The sequence below is a fragment of the Podarcis gaigeae genome (genome assembly GCF_964106915.1).
Source record: "Podarcis gaigeae genome assembly, chromosome: 3".
Classification (NCBI taxonomy): domain Eukaryota; kingdom Metazoa; phylum Chordata; class Lepidosauria; order Squamata; family Lacertidae; genus Podarcis; species Podarcis gaigeae.
This window is the reverse complement of record NC_139680.1, coordinates 76,077,863-76,095,276: the sequence shown is the minus strand read 5'-3', so window position 1 is coordinate 76,095,276 and position 17,414 is coordinate 76,077,863. Positions and strand designations below refer to the sequence as shown.

The window sequence follows — 17,414 nt, the reverse complement described above, 5'->3', positions numbered from 1 at the left end:
TGTCTGCAGACAGTTTTTCTGGGTCATGTGGCCAGCATGACTAAGCCGCTTCTGGCGAAACCAGAGCAGCGCATGGAAATGCCATTTACCTTCCTGCCAGAGAGGTACTTATTTATCTACTTGCACTTGACATGCTTTCAAACTACTAAGTGGGCAGGAGCTGGGACTGAGCAACGGGAGCTCACCCCATCACGGGGATTTGAACCACTGACCTTCTGATCAGCAAGCCCAAGAGGCTCTGTGGTTTAGACCACAGCGCCACCCATGTCCCTTATTGGTCTTATTTAGCTCATGGCTAATACATTCCCATAAAGACCTCACAAATGGAAATATTTGAGTAGCTCAAGAACAAATGATGGCAGCAATAGGGTTCATTTCATTGGTCAGAGTCTTACAACTTCAAGGAGCATCCAGAGCTCAGCATCTGATTTGCACGCAGAAGGTTCCAGGTTCAGTTCCTGGCATCTCCAGGCTGGGCTAAGGGAGAACACTGAGCTAGAGGGGCTGTTGTTCTGATTCAGTATTTGTCAGCTCCCATGGTTCCTAGTCTCATTCCCACCTTGTTGCAAATGCCTTGTGGAAATGACCTGCCAAGAGCCCAAATCCATCCCTTGATCCAGGCTTGCTGGTGACCAATCTTTATCTTGACTGTGACTGTGTCTTAAATGATGGAGCTAAATGCATAAGAATTAGTTGGGCTATTTTTCTTACTATTATATTATTTAACAGTATTTTTTGTTTCTTCTTAATGATATACATATATATAGAGGTAAAAAGGAAACACTTCTCTTCAACCCCAAATTAAGCTTTATTTAAAAGAACAAAATGAGCACTCAAAGATTTTCATACAATATTCATTAAATTTATGTGATTTCTTCAATATTTTCTTTAAGAAAATCATTGATTAACCTGTCATAGTACCATCCTGCAGTACAGGACTTTCAGTCACGGAAACTGTTGAACTTGTTAAATGCTCTTGAAACAAAGTGCAAAACATTTAATTTTTCACTCATTGCATCAATATGGGAAATGTTAAAAACAGTTTAAGAATTGTCTCAGCAATTGGAAACATGGCAATTTAAATCACCAACTATGAGGGAGACTTTGATGATATAAAGTCCTAATTGTTGACAAAAAAAAATACAGGAAGTGTCACAATACATCTTCAAAAACAACAGAATCAATGTCCTCTGAGTACATATCCAGTAATTTTTGGATGCTGTTGCCTGTTTTCACACTGTCAGTGTTCTTTCCAAAAAGCACCTGGAATAAGTCCAAAATTGAATTTGAAGCATCTTTTCTTTTTTCCAGCTGTACAACTAAGGCCACATTCACACCATACATTTAAAGCACTAAGACACCTCTTCAAACAGCTAAGGCTTCCCACAGGGAATTATGGGAACTGTAGTTTGTTGAGGGTGCTGAGAGTTTTTAAGAGACTACAATTCCCAGAGTGATTTAACAATCAGTGCATCTTCATGGGAAATTCTACACCCATAGGCAAACACACACCTACCTCCGTTCTCCATTCATGCTAGCAGAATTAATTACATTGGTACCTCGGGTTACAAACACTTTGGGTTACAGACTCCGCTAACCCGGAAGTAGTACCTCGGGTTAAGAACTTTACCTCAGGATGAGAACAGAAATCGTGCAGCAGGAGGCCCCATTAGCTAAAGTGGTACCTTAGGTTAAGAACAGTTTCAGGTTAAGAACGGACCTCCCAAACAAATTAAGTTCATAACCAGAGGTACCACTGTATATCACAAGGCAATAACACATTCTCACCAAGCAAGAGCACTCAAGAGACGTGCAAAGCAGGTCAGTGAGGGGTGGGTTCAGATTGAGAGCCTGGGAATAACTAGGAGCTACCTCACAGGTTTGTTGTGAAGACAAGAGCAACATAAAAATTCCAAAGCATTCCAATGCTTTCATGTTTAAAGATGTCTCTATCAATGGGACAGCCCACACTCCAAAAACTCGAAGGGGAAAAAAAGCAATTTCTCTTTGTTGCTTAAAGAAACAAAACAAAAAACAAAACACCCTCCATTATAGGAAGAGCTTGGGATAAAGAAATATGTCTGTCCCTCTTATATATTTTCTGGCAACCAATAATAATAATAATAATAATAATAATAATAATAATAATAATATGTTTGTTTTAAAGAAAAGGAAACATAAACGATTACCCAGAGTTAACTTGTCTCTGGCCTCTAGTCTGGAGAATCTCTTTTATGAAGTAAATATTTATGTGTTCGGATTCCCTGCAGGCCTGAATAATTATTTAGCACATGGCAAGTCAGGCCTGCAGGATAAATCTGCTCTAGCCGCCAGCAATGGAGGAAATGCATTTTCCAAAATCCTCTGCTAAACCACCAGAATCAGAGAGACACCAAGCCAAAAAACATTCTTTTCAACGAGAGCCTGCTAAAGCTGTTGGGAAACAGGATCTTTTGGAAAGAAATTGGCTTTTCTCCCTTTGCTGGTTTTATTTCTCCTTTAAGTCTGCAGTAGTGGAATGAGTGAATTATTTCCTGGGGCAGCTGCTGTGAAGCATCACATATTTTATTCTCTGGACTTGTAAAATAAGCAAATCAAAGAGAGAAAGTGGCAGGTTTTTAAGAATTCCTGGAAACTGGGCCGCACTTGGTATTTCTTGGTCCTTTTGTTGACATGTGCCAGACGTGTCCATCTCTTTTGTCAGTTTCTGGGGGTCTCCTACCTGCCCAATACCCCATCCTTCTTAATAAAAATAATAAGAGACAATATAGACCTGTGATACAGGGCCTCCAGGCAGTCTGGAGAAAGGAGATAAATTGAGGACAGAAGAGTGGTGGTGGTGGTGGTGGTGGAATACTCAGCACTCCTGGGAGGGATGGAGGAAATAGATAAAAACTGCACACCTGTGTTAAGGGCCTTGCAAAATGAACCTGGCCTTGCAAAATGAACTTCTAACCATGCCAGAGCATGCTTTCTACAGCAAGCATATGCTTACAAAGTAGTTCATAAAAGTGGTAGGAGGGTTTTGCTTTCAGTTCTGTTTCTCTGAAAAATCCATTAATATACAAATATGCCATATTGCTTTGTCAGACTCATATCTATAAAATTACCTTGCTACCCAGCTGATCAGAGGCCCTCTTCTACAGATACCACCACATCAGGAGGTATGTTCTACATGATGTTAACATCGGGCCTTTGGTGTGTTGACACCTCCCTTTTGGAACTCCCTCCCATTACATATCCGACAGGCAGCCATCTCTGTGGTATTTTTGGCGCCTACTAAAGAGCCTTTTTAAGTGGAGACTTTTATCCCAATCTTGGAATTTGTTTTTACGTAGTTTTCACTGTTGATATTTGCATTGTTAAATGATCCTCAGGGTGTTTCCCAACTCTACAGTTCTATGATTCTAACTCAGATAACCAGGAATTAAAGGAGCTGAAACAAAAGAAGCTAAGCGTTCTCTAATTTTTCATAACAGGCATTACCTTTTCGTATAGGAAAGGTATCCATTTTAGAAGTTTGTACCAGGCGCAGAGGAATTATGCTTGCTTGTTAGTCAGTTATCACACTTGGTTGCTTCTTTCTGCCTCAGCACAGGAAATGCCTGCAGGAACTAAGGAGATCAGGGATTTGCCATTCTTGCGGGACTTGGTAAATTTGGGTTTCACTCAGGCTTCTCATATTTCTATTCTTAAATTCTGTTCTCCACATTTCTACATCAGTTTGTGAATTTCTTTTTGAAGTCCTCATGAAAATTCATCAGCAGTTTAGTGCAAAATCCTAACACACACAGTTTTGTAAGCAATGTTGCCTACTATAATGCATTTTTAAAATCTTATTTTCACTAATGTATGCATTTATATGCACACGTTCCCCTCACATATTCATGTTTGTACACATTACTTGGCTGGAGAACTGTATTGCAAAATTCAGAGGAGCATGAATTTTGAAAGATGGCTGTAATTTGGTTGGCCTATTGTTTGGGAAGGTGTTAATTAGGTAAGCCCGCATTTAAACATGAACTGAAATGAATTTCTCCCCATCCCTACTTGTCACACAAGGAAGCACACATCTGTAAGTGCTGTGCTCATTCTCTCCTCCGTATAGATACTGGAAAATAAGTTGCCATAAATATATAAACCCACAATTTAGTTTCAATTTCCCCTGAACAAGTCTCTTTCCCCCACCCCAATTCTCAGGCTTTGGTAATGTGTACATGTTGTCTTCCACATGTTTGTGCCCTTGGTCAAAGCTCCAAATTGTACTGGATATTTTATTCTTTTTTATTCAGCTTGCTTCCATTCTATGTGTAACTTCTTGATGTAAAAAACAAATAAGGGATTTGGAGTGAGTTTGTTATTTGGTTGTGGAAATGGGTCCAGACAGCCACTTTTTTAAAAAAACTGCAACAGCCTTATAGTCTTTCCTACGTGATTAATTGTTACCTAAAGTTCTCTAGTTAACAAGATCCTAGTGGGGGCAATTATATGGAAACATCCAGCAGAGTGCATTAATTTCTTTTTTTAAAAAATGCAACAGAACAATGAGGTAGGGGGAATAATGTAAGAAACAGTATGAGAGGTTGCATACAGGAAATTAAAAGGCTCATGCTGTTTCAAGAGGAGTGTATTCCTCCTTATATTGTGGTCCTTAAGGAAGCTGGAATTCTCAGGGGCCACCATTATAGAGATCAAATGACTTGTAAAATGAGTTGGATAATGTTTTCAGTGTTGAATTAAAATCCCATTGAATTAATCAATGGCTTCATTCTTCCGTTTTACAACGTATTTATTAAAGCAATGGGTTGTCCTAAATTCTGTGCCCACACGGAGAGTTAACAGCACTGACTGAGGTCCCATTCAGTTTCCTGTGGTTCAGTGCATCGCCCCCAGGAAAATATCGAAGGCATGATTCAATGTGTGGCCTCTGAAATCACAGTGACATGTTTACAATTGAGCTCCTCACCAAGGTAAACTGGCATTCTTCCTGTCCTGTCAGTGGAGTGACATGATTTATGACTTACTATCTTAATCTTTCCAGCTGAACTCTGAAGTTAAATTTGTCAGGAGGACTTTGGACATCTGTTAGTCATCAGTTGATATGTGGTACAGACAGCTAATTTCCATTCAAACAATATTCAGAATGAAACATATTACAGTGACCTGAAAGAGGAAATCCCAGTTGGACAAGTGGGGAGGGGGAAGGAGGAAGAACAGCTCTGCAATTTATGTATTTTAGAATTGCAAGTCTTCTGGATAAACTGTGCTCCTTAAATACATATTTAGGAGATGAATCCAAAGGCCTAGCAAATGCTAGTTGATGACAACATAGGTTGGTGAAGAAAGTTCTGAGGAGAGACATTCACTAAGAGTACGCAAAAATGTCTCCCACCCTTGGTCGCTGCACTGAGTATTTGTATCTGATATAATTTCCATTGTACCTACTTTCCCTTATATAACCAGCATGCTTAGCTCTAGTTAATGCATGAAGGGGTTACAACCATATTGTAAACTGTTTTGTCAGACTCGACTAGGTCACGCCCCCTCTCGATGAGTGATGAAGGGTCAGCAATTTCTGTTTGTTCACTCTTTTCCACCATGTGAATCTGGCTAGAGAAAATGTCTGGACTGATCACTACAAGCCCAGACCACTTGTTTAGAAACATTTTACCAGGTTTTGTAACTAAGCTTTCCTGCCTGTGTTTTCTTGCTGCTGTATGGAAAAGCACATAAATCTGACCTTTGAAAAGTTTGTAAGTAAACCATTTTTTTTAAATTTACCAAGCTGTGTGGTCTTTTCTGTGCTATAGGGAAAGCTTTGAAAGCAACTTTAAAAGGGTATATTTTAAAGGTCTAACAGCCCATATTTCCACTTGCTGCATGTTTTGTAATTTTAAACCTCTGCCGGGGCTCACTTACCAGAGAGCGCTTGCTGGAGACTGCATCTAGGGATCAAGGGAAATCTTCTTTAAGTCAATAATAACTGACACTTTTGTATAAAAGTAGAAGTGTTAGAGAAGAATACCTCAAATTGCATGTTTTAAACTTAAAAAGTTTCTTTCTGTTGTGGTGAAATATGAGCTGAATCTTATGTTTACCAGGCACTGATAGCCGTGGTGTGAGGAATAGTCTTGTCATAAAGCTTCTCTCAAGATTTCCCAGTTGTGTAAGCTGTTGGAACAGTATGCAAAGCAGCATTTGGAAACTGCTAAACCACTAAGCTAATAAAATAACCAGCCTTTATGTTTCTGAGAACAAGGAGGAATGGATGGGGGAAATGCTCAAAGCAAACAAGGCTGCTGAAAAGAAGCTGTTTTTCTGTGTAGACATGTGCTGGAAGTCAGGCATGTTGAAGATCACACTGACTGATGATCCTGACTCTCCTACCTGTATTGCTCATTTGTAGAGGGTCACTTTCTCAGATTCATTGCACCGTCTCCTATAGGTGGAATAATAATACTGGCCTATTTTGCAAGGTTGTTGTAGAGATTATAAACAAAGCAATCCCTGTGAGCTCTTTGAAATGCTGAATAAATGCTAAGAATTACTATTAACTCTTTTAGGATGAAGGGAAACCACCAGAAAGTGACCCTAAGCCTCAACATTTCCCCCTAGAATTTAAGGCTGCTTTCTCCCCTGTGGCCCATTTCTATCAATATTTCCTGACGTTTCATTCCATGCTGGAGTTCAGCACAATGTGCCAGCAATAACTGCATTCTGTGTTTATTCACACTTCAAACGTTTGACTGTGATAGCTCAGCAGAAAAAAAGTTGCATGTTTATATCCATGGCTTTATGACAAACAAATATTTTTACTGCTAACTCAGACATTTCAGGACGTTGTACTTAGCTGTAGTCCTACAGGGGAGCAGCACTCCCCTCTAACAGCAAGAATGGTGATAAACAGTCATACAGTGGTACCTTTGTTTACGAACGCTTCAGGTTATGAGCTCCGCTAACCTGGAAGTGGCTGCTCCTGGTTGCAAACTTTGCCCCAGGATGCGAACGGAAAGAGCGGACCTCCGGAATGAATTAAGTTCGTAACCAGAGGTACCACTGTACTTGTAAAGAGAGTGTGTGGGTATTCTGCATCTTGGGCCCACCATTATTGCCAAGTTGCAGGCAAAGGGGAAAGTGCGCATACCTCTGAATGGCGCCTGATAAATTGGCGCATGGGAAAGGTAACTGGTGTCCTGTGTCTGCCTGCATCAAGAGGGTTGATACCTAGGCTGTTTATACACCAGGGTGCTAATGCCCATATGGGTTGCACAGCTCCCGTTTTTCCATAGGTGCTTTTGTGCACTTTTATCCACACATGAGCACTTTCAATATAAATCTCCCTCCAAGTTTTCCATTCATGCTAGTGGACGGTGCTTGATGGGTTGTATCCATAGCCTGTGCATTGTCCACTCCCCTAAATTACTACTTCCCTGACCTCTGCAAGTTCTGGAAAACTGAGGTCCATGCACATAGGTGTTTGTTTAGCTGTGTGTATACACTTAAGGAAAATGTTTTGTCCATGGATTCAAGCAATAATGAACATTCACTAAAACATAGATGATGATGATGATGATGATGATGATGATGATGATAGAGAGATATAGATATAGATAGATGATAGATAGATAGATAACAAAACAGCAGGTAAAGAGCCAGGTGGTGTCAGGATGCTGTCAGTGGCTCCCAGCTGATTGCCCAGGAAAGTATAAAGACAAGGAAAAGTTTCTTACAATCCTTTTTTATTTCAATCTTTACCGAGAGAGGCTATAGAACCCAGACTCTTGGATAATGATGTTGTCCCGAGTGAATCTCCACCCTCCCACTTCCTCATTCGTCAATCTCATAGTCTCTCCTATGGATGCTGCTACATGCCCTCTGTCTTTGAACTCTTTGCTCTCCTACTTTTAAGGCTTGCCGGGTTCTGGGAGATGGAGGGTCTGGAATGCTTTCTAATGACAATGTGTCAGCTGGCTGTTGTTATGGCTTTCCCATTATTTCCCAACTTTCCCCCTCATCTGCCACTGAGCTGCCACCTCCCTCAAACCCTTGTTGTAAATCTATACTGTCTTCCTCTTCCTCCTCCCTGGAAGGGTCAGGCTGGAGAGGCGGTCTCTACCATTCCTCCTCCTCTGTCCAGCCCCTGACAGGTAGACAACAGCATCCCCAGATTTTTGGGTGCTCTGTGTGTTTGTATGTGTGTGTGCACAGGGACTTTGTCCCATTTAGAGAATGGAAGCTAGCATTCAAACCATTGTATTTTGTTGCATGAAATATACCCTTTGGGATTCCTTTCCAGCCCCCTCCCCACGTTTTGCTGGCTTGGCTGGGTTGAGGTTCTCCAAGTTTAAAATCGACCTCTATTTTATCTGCTCAGCACTGAACACATCATCGCCTCACCTCAGCTTGGGCTCCAATTGAAACGCTAGAATATTGGATAGTTGCTTTAAAGTACAAGCTTCATTTCACTTTGTTAATAAGTACCCACTTAATTATCTCTCTGTGTGTGAGTGTGTGAGTGTGTGCAATACTTGTCCTTGGCAAGGATTGGTTTTTGAGGGATTATACCTAGAGGAAAAGGGTGTAGGGCAATCCTGCACTATCACTTTCTTTGACGTGTCTGTTCTTGATAGATTAAAAAAACAAAATTGCACTGTTAAACAGACATCCTTATTTGCATTGCTGAGAACTTTGTGATTGCTCTATTATTACTAAAGAAAGAGTACCTTGCACTTCTGACAGCCAGGTGGTTGTGTTGCTTCATCTACTTCCATTATTTACTTGGCAGCATTTCAGGGGCATGTTTTCTTTGAAAATTGTGCAACACCTTAAGTCCCTTTAAGCTGAAAGCTATGTTGAAAGTTCTTGGTGCCTCTTGAAAGTTAACCCATGAGACTTGGGAGGCTTGAGTTTGCACTAGATTCTTGTTCAGAAGCTGTTATGGGCTGGCTTGGCCAATCTCTCCCTCTATGCCAATTGGTCCTCTATGGCTGCCTCTGTAATCATGGCAACAACATGAAAAAAGGTGCTAAAACAGCCTCTTAAGCTGGCCAGATGAGTGTATACTTCTGTTCAGTTTACCCAAACTTAGCATGATTGAACATATTTTTAGGGCCTCAAGCACTTCTTTCTGAGGATTAAAAGATTCATTATGCTAAAGGGTTTATAATTCATATCCAAAAGGATCTTTCCCCTTCACTCGGAAGTAGCTTCTAATTTGATCAGGGAACAGGGTGGTGGTGGTGGTGGTGTTTAACCTTTTCTTTCACATTCTCTCCAAAGCCCTATTATTTCCAAAGGGTGGGGAGACACACAGAAGGCCACAGTTAGTATTATTAAAAATGCCCGTGGATAGATTCCAAGATATTTTGTATATGCCTTGACATACTGTTTGTAAGATAATATGACTGACTGACTGTTACAAAGAAGGGAATCGGCTTATCTAGATCTTGCTCAGCTGCGTGTGATAGTGAAAAAGGCATACTCCGCCTTAACTGAGTCTCTTGCTAGTAGTAGTCGTAGTATTAGTAGTATTGATTTTATTATATATACCCCACCCATCTGGCTGGGTTTCCCCAGCCACTCTGGGCAGCTTACAGCAACATATATAAGACATAGTAAAATATCAAAGATTAAAAACTTCATGATACAGGTGTGTTTCCTCTCCTCTGGGGGTTTGTGAGAGCATTGCATTGGATTCTCTCTCTCTCTCTCTCTCTCTCTCTCTCTCTCTCTCTCTCTCTCCTTATTTCTTTCTGCCTGGCATGATCTGAATGAAGATGTTTCTGGTATTTATAAAGCCACAATGAATTCTATCATTAATATTATCGCCTGTTCCCATGAGGTGTCTTCATGATTCCTCATAAACATTGTTTCATTAATGAAGACAAAGCATAAAAAGTAGAAAGTCAAACCCTAGTGCTTTCATTTTCTTGCTTCTGCATACCAAATAAATACCTAATAACAAAACATAGCCACCAATGTATCCATCTGCCTGCTAAAATATCAACTTTACTGCCCTGTTACTGCGTTGAACAACTTTGCTTGTATACACTGAGGACTGGGAACAATAGCATTTGGGGCTAGGCCCTCTGAAAAAATATTTTATTGTAAATTGGATGGAGAAACACATTTTTAATCCAAATCCCGCAAGGGGAATTAATATATGAAGCTGGCTTCTACTTCAGACTCTGCGTTGTAAGCATTTGTGTGTTCACACTAATGCAGAGAGAGAATAATGACTTTCTGCAGAAAAAAGAAAAGCTGTGTGGGCTTGCTTGCACCATGAACCTTCTGAATTAACTCTACACACTCATTCTGCAAGGCCTGTTCAGCTTGCATCTCAGGCCACCTTTCCCCTCTGCATTCACCAAGTGTTCTGAATGTGCTGTCCAAATGTTTGCTGGGGGCACACACAGATCCTCACACACAGGATCATTCAAATAGATATAACTAGGGATGGGAATTATGTTTCAGTCCCTATTTTAATGTGAAGCTACCTAATTTATACTTCCTGAAATAATATATGAACCTAAAAGCACCTATCTTTTGAAATTTGCAGTTTTCTGAATTTTGCAGTGGAGTTCTCCAACCAAACAATGTGTCCAAAAGTGCCTATGTTGTGGGAAATAGCATACAAAATACACAATATGGGGAAATTGCTTCCAAAATACTGATATTTGCATGTATGTACAAAATTGCACAGAAATGTGCAGAATTGCATTAAAGTTGTATAATATGAGAAATGCACACTAAAACACTGATGAATTTTCACGAGGCCTTTTTAAAAAAAGTTTTCAAACTGATACAGAAAATTGCAGATTTGAATTTAAGACTGGAAACAAAAGTTATCAGATTTTTTCATCTCTGACCATAGCATACAGCATCTGCTTTGCAAGGAAAAGGTCTCAGTTCAATCTTCAACTGGGGCTGGGATAGATCCCTATAGGAAACTCTGAAGAGCTGCTATCAGTCAGTGTGAACAGTGCTGGATAGATGGTTCAGTGGTCAAACCCAGTATAAGGCTTGTTCCTATAGCCTGCTTCTGCACATGAGCATCTGTGGATCAGGGCCAGTGAAGCTAAGATTTCCAATATTTCAAGATTTCCCATTGAACTAGTGCAGTGTCGCAGTTAGAGTTTTCGTCGGACAGGATTCAAATCCCAACTCAGCCACAGTTTGGTGGGTGACTTGGAGTATTCATGATCTCTCAGCACAACCAGTCTCACAGGGTTGTTGTGAGGATTTAAGGGAGAGGGGAAGAACAATGTATGTTGCCCTGAGCTCCTCAGAGGAAAGGCAGGATATAAACGTTATACATAAATACCATTCTTGGATGGGGCTCTGCCAAGTTACAGGGGCTGCAACATCTTGCTTGCAGAATGGTTCACTGCCCCACCATGAAAATCTACTATTTATAAACTCACTGTTTATTTGTTGCTGGTCCAATTAATGTCAAAGAATATGCTGTTCAGAATGCCTCTCTCTGAAGACAGTTGGCTTCTGCCAATATTTTTTGTTTAAGATTGGGGCAGTTTACAAACACATGCTGAAATGTTCGGTTTGCAGAACGTTGACCTGCCAATGCAATTAAAAAAAAAGAATACGAAGATAGCTTTACAAAACTTCAGCAAAATATGCAGAATCTCTTCTTCATGAAGAAAATAAATCTAATTGTGCTGAACAGCATTTCCCTTAGATATCAATTTATAACGATTTTGAACATGGGAAAAATCCATCATATCCCTAGGCAGGTTATTACCCTGACTGTTAATTGTTAGACACCTCATGCCTCGCATGCATTTGTTTATTTTGGCTTCTGTCCACTGCATCTAGTTACATATTTGTCAGCTAAATTGAAGAGCCATCTGCTACCAGAAATCTCCTTTCCACAAGGGGAATTATCACCTCTCAATAAACCACCCCCTTAACTTTCTTTGGGGGGAAAGTGAAGTAATATTTTCTACTTGTCATTACAGGGAAGGTTTTCCAGAACTCAATTCTTGTGTGTGGGGTGCGGGTGGAGCACCTTAAATTATCTAATTGTTTAATTTAATAAAGCCTACATAGGAAATGGTAAAGATAATAATGATAATTATTATTGTGGGCAAAATTCAAGTAATGACACCCATAAACAGAAGTCCTGTTCAAGGGCTTCTGCTTGCAATGAGGTTTACCCCTTCCCCTCCCCATGTCCCCCAAATGTCTGGGGGTGGAAGGACCCCCAGAAATGCATGTGGGGGGATGGAGAGGGGGGCTAGTTGAAATGCTTCCATTGACAGAACCATCAGAAAAGCACAATGTTTAATTCTTCCCAATGCCATGAAAAAGTTACATTTTTATTTAGATCAAGTTCATACAATAGCTTAGCTTAGGTCTTAAACCAAAGCACATACCAGTGTTTACATGTCCTGTTGATATTATTATTGCAGTGTGATCAGTCTTCATGGGATTATAAGCAAAAATGACTGCCCCAAGGAGCTTACGATGTAAATGACATCTGAGGGTGTGGGGAGAAGAGAGGGAAGGAAGGGGCAAAAGAAGGAAAAGGTGAGAAGGAGTAAACGTGCAGATTTCTAACCTATGCTCGGTGGTAGCCAAAGCATGGATCAGTGGTTCACACATTCCACCTTGTGGGGCCCAACTAGATGTCATGGCAACAGGAGTGACTAACCTGTTGTTGACTTGCATTACCCACCTGTGCAAGAAACATAGCCAATGGTTGTGAAGGTCTGTGGGTGTTCTTGACCACATGTCTCCAGGAGATTAGAAGGTCATGTGAATGCTCTTTGGGCATTCCAAATAAAGGTCTTTCTCTGTTTCCTGCTATTTCCATATTTCATATGTATCTGAACAGGTAAAGAATATGGAATGCAGCCTGTAGGTGTGAGGCCACTCTCATCGGCTGCGTTCAGTCATTTTCCATAACTCCCATGCCATTTTCATATGCAGAAGCTACTGTCTACACCATCCTAATCCATTGCTCAGTGACAAAGGGGTAAGAGATGGCCAGGGAGAAGGAATAACAACCCCAACTGGCCTATCCCTTACCCTTCACCCTTCACCCTTGCACCTTGACTGCCCCTAATCTGCAGCATTCCCATCCTCAGATCCTGGAGCCTTGCTGCCATTTCCTACAGGCCCAGAAGGGGCTGGATTAGAGTTATTGCTCCTGATCTTGAAAGGTGTTGAGATTTGCAGGAAATGAGGTGTTGAGACTTGGTGGCTTTGATAAAGCTGTTATATACACACCCACACGCAGGCACACACTATTTGGAATTTTGTTCTTGCAGGTGATAAATTTGGATTACCTACTTGGCTTATCTCCTTCGCCTGGGTTTTCCAGCCTCCCGCCCCCCATCACAGGGATCTTGCCTTTAACAAGTGCATGACAGTATCCTTTTATCCAGAGAAGCTTTCCTATCACTGTATCAGCGTGGTACACAAAGTTTTACTTGCTGGCTTTCTGTTAAAAGTACAAGAACCTTGACGGATATTTTGCTTGTCGTTGGCAGCCTTGCCCTACTGAACACACACACACTGTAGTTGGAATTAAGTCTTGCTGAGTTCAGTGGGAATAACTTCCCAGATAAATGGGAATAAGGAATGCAACCCCCACATATCAAAGAAAACGAGGAGCTGGGGTGTGAAAGAGAAGGAGCGGCTAACAGAGAGATGTCAGACATCAAGTGTGTGTGTGAAGGAAGAAGAGTGAGGCTGAGAAAAACATAATGCTTAATTGTGATTTTGCATTTCTCTCTCTAACGGATCCACAAACAAAGAGCTCATGCCGTGTTCTGCACCTGGATTAGCAGATGTTGCATAAAGGTGTTGGATATCTTATTTGACAATTCACCAGTTCACTGACAAGCCCAGGTTTTGTGTTTGCAGGCATAAAAACAGGCCTGTACCTATGAAGACAATAGCTGGCTGACATTACTCACTTTTTTTTTCTTAACTCTGTATTGTTTTGATGGAGCCGTAATGAAGGCAAACATTTCAATGATTGTGTTGAGGCAGACAAATGCACTGTTAAAGGCTCATGCTTTTTCGGCACATTGGATCAAGACAATCTTCCATGGAAAACAGCTGTTGGCAGACCTTTATTAGCGTTGCCATTAGCGAGAAGATTCAAGATCCCCCCTCCCCTCTATAACCTGGTGAACCAGCTCCCCTTCCTTCTTCAGAAAAGCTTGTGCTGTGTCTTGCTGTTTCCCAGTCTTGTGTTTATGACTTTCAGGCTGCTGATTTGCTTTGTCCGTGAAATATAATTTTGGTAAATTGAGTTTTGAACTGGACATTTTAAGCTGCTTTTGGAACTTCTTTTGTCGAGCTGGGGGGGGGGGAGGAGGAAGAAGAATATGAGAGAATGAATAAAGAAAGAATTATTCTGAGACATTCCAAATACGATGATCAAAACAGAATTCATATAAGTGAAATATTAGGCTACAATCCCACCCTGTGGTGTCAATGGCTTTTAGGAGGTAGCACAGGGTGTGTGGCTGGAGAGGGGATTTGCCATGGGGAGGGTCCAGAGGGCCAGAGCAAGAGAGGATTGGAGGGTCACAATTGCCCTCCCCTCACCCCAGCCTTTGGTTTGCCATTCCTGCTACAAAAGTTACCGTCTGCTTCTTTATAAAGTACCATATTTTCCATGAATATGTTTACACTGGCTGCCTTGCTTTCATTCCTGCTAGAGCACCTTATTTGTCATAGTGAACATTTGGGATAATTTCACATTGACACTAAAACTGCTTCTTTGCATTTCTTAAGCCTGTACTGAAAAGATAAAACTTATACTGAGCCAAATGTGCATATGATTTTTGAACTGTCTCTCTTCTAGTTTCTGTTCCACAGGAACATCTATGCATGCACACAAATGTTATGAAACAATATCACAGGTGAAGTGTTGGGAAGGTTTTATTGAACACAATAGCTCACCAGGGCTCATATTTCTCCCATGTTAGTATATATTTTCGGGCCTGCACCCTGTAGGCATCTAACCATCTATTCCCAAACTGCTGCCCAATTCACAAGACTGTGTGTTGATTTGTTCCATGAGCTGCCACAGGCAAAGTATAAAATATCCCACCAATTAGTTATTCTAGAGTAATTTCCTGCATCTGGGCATCAAGTGAAGTCACTCACAGCTTGGCTCATGAAATGGGTCACGTGGTTTGGTTATGAGTAAGCACTATGTTTATGCAACAGTTATTCCACAGGTTATTTTTTGCCAACCCCCCCCCCATGTCCCTGAGCTTTCCCTCAGTGTTTTTATTCCTCCCCCCCCCCCAATTGCCACCCTCACAGATACTTCCCAAATAATTTCAAACACAAATGTATAATTACAGGAAAACAGTCCATTGAACAACAGCAATACGTAAATGCTATAAGTTGGGCTTCCTGCCTTTTGGTCAACTACAGCCAGTCACTTTCCTCATTTTGTCCCAGTAGATAACTGGGGTTTCCAGAGCCGACAGGCTGACAGATTTCTTACCACTTGACCTTGCATTAGGTTTACCTGATATATGATACTGTTTTGTTCAGGTAGAAAGATGGGCAGTAGGGGAAACAGAGGTGAGGCACAATGATGGAGTTCAGCTAGCTGCCCATCAGCAGGGCCAGACCAAGACATTTCACTCCCCAGGACAGAAGAGGTAGTGGTGCCATGCTTCCCTGGACAAGGTGCATAGGTCTGAAATTATTTTGGCCAAGTTATTTTGGCACCTGAGTCAGCAAAATTCCACGAGCATCTCTCCTTAGGAGATAGAAATGCAACAATAAATCAAACAGTTAACAGTTTCCACCACTCAGAATCAGCTACCTGAGGTGGTTGCCTCATTCTGCCTACTGGTAGGGCTGTGCCAGCTCAGCAACCATGATGGTCAAGAATGGTGCATTCCAGAAGTTGCTGGATTATAACTCCCATCTTCCTTGACCATTGACCATGCTGCCTGAGGCTGATAGGAGTTGGGAGTTCAACAACATCTGGAGGACCACCAATTCCCTATCCCTGTTTCCAGTGCCAGTCTGTAATCTAAACCACACAAACATAGTATCTCCGAGAGTGCAAAGATTTTCATTGTAGTCACTGCAAAGAAAGTCATAGCCTGTGACTTTGGTTGCCGAGTTTACCTATTTTGTTTTTAATATTCCACAATAACATGCAGGTAAGATTGATTTTAGAGAAACATTCAAATGTCAAAGGTCCATTCTGACTTCAGTTTGTCAACTATGGGTGTTGTAGTAGTAGTGCTTTTTAGAAAGGAGGCATATAGACAGGCCTGTTATACCAAAATAACCTCACACATTTTTATTTCTTTCAAAACATAATTGATTGCCTTTTCCTATCATATGCATTTGAATTTCTCATACATCATTCACAATGGGTGTTTAATAAACATTTCTCCCTGCCTCCACTCCTATCCTAACAGGGTGCTTTGAATAAGTATTAACTGTGCAGTTAAAAAAACACCCTGTTAATCATCAACAAGCTGTGTTGCATAAAAACTATTCTCTGTAGCCTTCTCCTAATTGTGGGAGAGACCATTTTTCCATAACAGTGACCTTCAGTAACACCTGGTACCTGAAGCTTGCAAAACACTGGGCTTGAAATCGTATCGTATTGGCTTATCAGCTATCCAAGGTCATAAACTATGTGAACAAGTGGAGTGTATCTTATGTTTCAGAGGGCTGGTGTTATTCCAACATCTAGCTCCCTTTCCAACAAAGATATGGTCTCTGGATCTTTAAAAACAGGACTAATACGCATGCTCCCCCCTTCCCCAAAAGCTTTGCAAGATAGAGCTAATCTACCATGTGTTCTGTGTTGCTGGGAAACGTGTTGTGGCAGCACAGCGAGTTCTGCTTTAAGCAGCTAGTTGAAATGTGCTCAGAACAAAGCTTATGTGCACTGCAGGTTGGCTGCAAGGTTATATTTCTTGTGTTTACTGGTTGGCTGCTGTGGGGTGTGTGTGTGTGAAACTCTAAACATGGACAAAGTGGAACCTCAAAAACCTGATCCAAAGACATACTATGGACAGGTCCCATAACAGACATATTGTGGACAAAAACACATCTTAAAGGGGCTTTCACATACCCAACAACCCCATATAAATTGCTTCAAAGCCCGGTTCTTTTGCAAATGAGATACTGGTATTTTGTTTCTTAGGCTGTAATTCTAAACCAGGGTGGTCCAGAATGTGGCCCGAGGGCCACACGCAGCCATTGAAGCTCCCCTCCCCCCCCAGTCCTTGGCAACATTTGACAACCACCCCCCCAGCCCTAACACTGCCTTCCTAAAGCCAGGTAAATGGGGCACTGTGCTTTATGAAGGAGGTGTGAGGGCTCTAATAGAGTCCTAGAGTCCTCCTTCTTCCTTCCCAAAGTTTAGTTAGCATTTTCCCAGCTTGGGGAAG

At 41.3% G+C, this 17,414-nt stretch overlaps 1 long non-coding RNA gene across 1 annotated transcript; it reads right to left on the bottom strand.

The window, feature by feature from the left end:
• Nucleotides 1–14,070: 14,070 nt before the first annotated feature.
• On the bottom strand, nucleotides 14,071–15,749 carry LOC310841203. The gene is made up of 2 exons (XR_014562402.1): nucleotides 15,518–15,749; nucleotides 14,071–14,329 (listed from the first exon to the last, which is right to left on the bottom strand). It is a non-coding gene; the product is annotated as an uncharacterized lncRNA (long non-coding RNA).
• Between the last annotated feature and the right edge of the window lie 1,665 nt (nucleotides 15,750–17,414).